Raw genomic sequence first — 6,000 nt, forward strand, 5'->3', positions numbered from 1 at the left:
TACTTAATGACCGAGTTGGTCCTATCTAGTCCTGTTCTACAAGTATGAACTTTCATTTCAAAGCAAATTAAAGTCATATTTATATGGCAGAGAGAAATGCACAAACGGATGGCAGGCAAGTTAGAACAATAGATTTAACTCAACTTTCACCATTTCTTCAAGAAGCAAACTGAATGGAATCTGGAGCACGTATCCTTCCATTTACCTGATCCTTATCTACCCCAAATAAAAAATATTTTACCTATGCTACGTGATTACAAAGCTTTCTCTCAGCTTTTGTAATTCATTTGTGCCTTCTAGCAGTCATGAGTCATGGGTCTTTTACACTTGTCAAGTACACCTAATCCCTACCCTTCATGGCCCAGAAATCCTAAAGATGGCTGAACATGTAATTGCCTTGAAGTGTAAAATATTTCCCACATTATTTATTATAACATTGCCTCCTACCACCTCTATAGTTAAGGTTGTGTCAGCATTTTCATTATGAGCCCCTATTTTCAGCTGTAAAAATGTGCTTCAGGCTGAAACTAGGAATGCTAGTGATTTTTTTTTTTTTTTACTATTTTTTAGAAATAAAATTACCTTGGACATTTTTAAGTTATTCCATCTATACTCACAAACATATGCACATACCCGCATATGCACATACACACATGTCTATCTACTGTCTGTGTTTAGGAGTATCTAGTATGGTATAAATATAGAAATGGATATTGCCATAATAACAAGTAATTGTTCACCTTTGATTTCAGCTCCTATTCACAAACATTTTAACCGTGTGGGTGAATTTTTAGTGATAGCCAAAGTTTTATTCTGAGTTGTTGCAGTGCCACTTTTCCAAGTATGCTGATAAGTAACAATAATTAAATATTTATTTATTTAAGTCTTATATTTTAATTCTGTGTGGATCAGATTTCCTTCTGGACCAACTCAGTAGAAGGATTTCATCTGCGGTCTTGGATCATGAGCAAAAGTCCTGACTGAGCTCTGGTGTTACTCCACCAAATTCACACGATTTAGTCCAGTGCGAAAGATGATTCATTTTGTCAGGTGTTGCTTTCACACAGATCCAAGAGTAGGCTGTGAGCATAAGCTACAGTACTTCGCATCTGCCTGTGAGGTACATCAGTTTAAACCCCATTGCACTTTTCCACACCTAGCAGAGATGGCATAAGTAGAGCTAAGACTTAGCATAAACTTTTGACAATTTACACATCTCCTATGAACTGGCACAATGTATCTCATATAAATTCTCATTAAAGGGGCATTAGTCACAAAAGCCTATTGTACATACCTATTGCATATTTTATGAATCATGGACTACATTATCAGGATTCTGTGTGATCTGGGTCTTTATTTTACATTTATTTTTATTATATTTAGCGGTGGCAATAACAATATGACTAGACCAGAAGAGGGTTACCAGAAGGATTGTTATTGTCTTTGAAAAATCAGAAGATTTGCTCTATCTGTGCTCCTCCAACCCTCAAAACATACAATTGCACCTTCAAGTTTTTGAATGTAATTGTGCTTTAAAGCCTTAGTGCAGTTCTCTCTCTTTCTCCAAATGTTTCAGACCTACCACTGCTTCTAAGGCAGGTACAAAATAGCTAGACATTCTTCCTTTATTTTTGAATAATTCTGGACCTATCTTTGAAATAAATCTTTGCTAAATAATAAATAAACAAAATAAATCTTAGCTATGTTAAAATCATTCAGAAGTAGAAAAATGCATCAGTGACAGGATTCCGTAGTTAAGTTATTCTTATACAGCCTGGCTGTTGAAATATTTATCTGTTTATGAAAGACCGTTGAGATTACACCCTTACTAGAAGATGAAACCCTTTTGCTCTAACATTATTCACACAGTTTCCAATTCCCTTGTCAAATCTAGTAAGGAATTCAGCCCTTGCTGTTCCTTGGAATAAGCATTTCCAAAACCTCAAGCTTCAGACAGTTAAAATGTTCCTGTTAAAAAAAAGATGGGATTTGTCTGGTCAAATGCAGACATCTAGGTGTCTGCATCTGAGGTCTAGCCTCACCTGGACTCCCTTTGTAGTCAATGAAAAGAAATAGACACATTTGAGTGTGATTTATCTGACTCCAGTTATTTGTTGTAGAATGGAGTATGACTCAGAAATACCCAGAAATATAGTCATCTGCATTGACCATACGTGGAGCCAAGAGCAATGGAGACATCTGTGTTAGAGATATCTACACTAAATCACGTGTATCCCATCTTGAGTTGCAGAGCCTGTGGGTGGGAGTCCTCTCATCCAACGTCTACCTGGTAAATACCTGTATTTGGCTGGATGCTTTACGCCCTATAAATGCCCAGAGTTTACAGTGCTTCAGATAAGAGTTCTGTCCTCACAGAAAGAAGGCAATCTAGCTCAGATTGCTATTTATTTCTCACAAGAAAGATATAGCATTTATCGATAAAAGGCTACCCATGCGTACCTGTCCATTCAGACCTATGTCACTCATAGCCTCTGTCCTCCCACTATTCAAGCAGTAATTCATGCCTGATGCACGAGGCAAAGCTCTCTTTGTGCAGGGGAATGCATGCTTTCACATTTGTTGACGGTACTATTGGAAAGTGAACAGTATGGATGACTCATCTCCCTAGTCTTCTGGTGAGGGATTCATCTTGTCTGATTTTAGCCATCTAAAAGTCAAGTGATCATCTAAACCCTGTCTACAGTAGGAGGTCCTGGGAAACAGAAGGATGCATTTAAAAGGAATTTCATCCCATCTATCTCAGATAAGAAGAAGAATAACCTCACCTAATTTTACCCACTGAAATTGTCGTCATCAATTTTAAATTTACCATCTGGAAGACTACAGTGGCCTAAGATGATTTTCTTAAACCAAAAGCATTAGTTATTGTAGCATAGAAGAAAATGATAGCAAAAAACCAAAACAAACACACAAACAAGCAAAACCCTGAAAACTTGTACGTATCTCTCGTATTTAAACTCCCACACAGGACCGTCTTACCCAGGCCCCAAATGCTGAGGGATTAGGTCTGTCCCCTTGCTTCAGTGAGTTCATATTTTAGACTAAGGAGGTGTTTGTTCTCCTTTTCCTGGGCTTTATATTGTCGACAAAACCAGGGCAGTTTGCTAAGATGCTGGAGTTGAGGCCTTCAGTTCTCACCTTGTTACTGAAATCATCTTTAAAATCATACGATGACTTTCCTTGCAGGTAACTCCTGCAACCATTAGCAACTTCTTTAATTAACTCCATGATTCAGCTAAGTAACCAAATAAGCAATTTCACTTGGGACTCATACATTTCACTTCAGGTCCAATCATTACCTCGTGCAGCTTCATTTTGTGCACTGGAGATTTCTTTGATACAGAAGATGATATTTTGTAACTAACTTACCAGAAGATGACCTATGACCCTGTCCAGTGTAGTGTAGCTTAATATCTTTTGCTGATCTTAAGCGCTGTTTCACTGTCTGCAGGAACTCCATGTCCCCAAGACAAAATGAAAGATGAATTCTTAGTGGGAATAATTATCAAAGATATCGAATCTCCCACGTCAATGTGCAATAGTGTGAGGAAAATAAACAAAAATAACTAACAGAATGGGATGGCTTGCCCTATTGATGTATCTTTTTTTTTCATTAAATAGAGAAGAAAAAATTAGGCAGCTAGCCTATAATAAACATATAACTTTTTGATGGTGATGGTGAAGTTGAGGTATTATGTATTGTCCAGTTCAGATAGACAGATGAAAAAGAAAAGGAAGGACACACATATAGCAGTACTCCATTTTAATTTACCTATCATTTTCATCTTGATTTTACTGGAGAATCAATGTAAGCATTCATGGCTGAAGTTGCTAGCCTAGTTTTCCTTGGTTTGTCAGACTAGTTTCCTCATTTCATTGCAATCTATCACTTTAATGCATGAAACTAGTTTGAATGTCTTGTGTTTGAAAGCTTCCTTTATACTTCAGTACTTAGCCTATTATTATTATTATTATTATTATTATTATTATTATTATTATTATTATTATTATTATTATTATAGATGTCTTGAAATGAAAGTTACTGATGAGTATTGGAAAATAGAGACATTATCCTCAAAGCCCAAATCAAAGAAAGAGATTTGAGTGATGTAACACCTCATATTTGGAGAGAGAAACTTGAAGAATCACTTCGTGAAGCAGAACAGGACTGAAACCAGAAAACTTCCATGAATTACGCTGCAATTAGTAAGTATCACTTTGCAATATTCAGATGAATGTACAGTGTATGTAATAGTAACAGACTTTGACAGGTTATTCCACATCTGTCACACCCTACTTCTTGTAGTTAGTTCAGTATCTAATTTCTACTTTTTCCCCCCTTTTGTCTTAAATCATTTGGAAGTTTTGCTGCATAAAATGTTAGCATTGCCAAAAAGTGATTAATTAAATCTGATCAACATGAAAGTCTTTTGTATGCTCTCAAATTGTTTAGCAATTTATCTTGCAGACGAAAGCTTTGTAAAACTGGATTGGAAATCTGATAATATTTTATTGTTGCCATTACCTTCTAGTGACTTTATCAGTTTACCCAAACTCACTCTTTGTTCAATTTGTCAGAGATTTCACATGATACTTTAGATGGTTGTGCAAAAAATATATTCTGTTTCTAGTAAGTGCAGGGAAAAAAAAATCTAAGATTTTGAAATCTCAAAAGAGAGTTAAATTCACATAAGTCAAAAATTATTTTTAACTAAAACACGTCTGGTTTATGCACTGTGGATGAGAAATTGCATGATCGTTGTTATTCCTGCTTGTACATGAGAAAATGTCCCCATGACACCAATATACCACAAAACAGTCACAAGGAAAGGGAGGCTTCCCCCTGTTTCTTGTATCTACAAAGGACATGCAAAACAGCTGTATTCCCTTTCTTGATCTGATCTCTAACAGGTCTGTAAAATGACAATGACGTATGGATAAAATAAGAATAGTCACAATGATAGCAATAACATCAATAACAAAAACAGCAACCGCTGTATAAAAAAAATCTAAGTCTCTTAAAGCTACTGCAGATTTCTTTGAGTTTTTTGGTCCTTTCCTCTTTCAAGATATGACATAAAACAGATTAGTATCTTCCTGAATTTCTTGTTGCAGCTAATCTGCTTCGTGTTTGCCTGATGTAGTCACCAACGTGAGCTGAAGTGTTACATTGAATGGCATCAGTTCGTTATCACACTAAAATTTTCAGAAAGCTTTAAGAAAAAAAGCCCTCTGTCTTTTTTTTTTAATGAAAGAAATAAAATTGTAGTATTCTTGTGAACAGCAAGTTTTATTTAGTTGCCTACATCTTGGATGAGAAAGATGCAAACTCATGTTCATTAACTGATTTCAAAACAGTCGGGAGCTTTACACTTATCTGCAAATATGCTTCTCTGTTCAATGCTACTGGGACCAGATGCCACCAATGCATGTAAGAAATTCTATATTGGCATTTTTTTTTACATAGAGTAGTAATGGCATATGTTACTTGTGATTAATTTTCTTGTGTGAATTGTAGATTTATGATCACATGATCTAACCCAAAGGCTAGTCCGTGCAACAGGAGTCTTTCCAGTAACCTCAAAGTTCAGACATAGAAATTGGCACTGAAGATTGTATAAGCTCTACTTTAAAGACCATTTTTTAGGAACTCAGTTTGTTCTTCCCTTTCATGAAACATGGCACCAAAATCAGAGTGGTGGGTTCAGAAATCCCTCCACCCCCAAACTGAAATCCGAAAATCTGAAAAATTTGTTAACAAACAATAGGAATTTTGCTACTGGCTTGAATGAAACGAAGATTTCACTCTTGAAGACTAAGACCGAGGACTTATCTCTTGGATCAAACAAGAACACTAGCCCTGAACATTTATCTTTGATGAGGAAGTACAGTTTCAAGTCAGTCTGGGCTTTGAAATCTGTGGTTCGGACTCATTTCAAAGATGGATTCACATGATTCAGTAAGCTTTGTAATCTGTGA

This window comes from Struthio camelus, chromosome 3, assembly GCF_040807025.1.
Source record: "Struthio camelus isolate bStrCam1 chromosome 3, bStrCam1.hap1, whole genome shotgun sequence".
NCBI classification, from domain to species: Eukaryota; Metazoa; Chordata; class Aves; order Struthioniformes; family Struthionidae; genus Struthio; species Struthio camelus.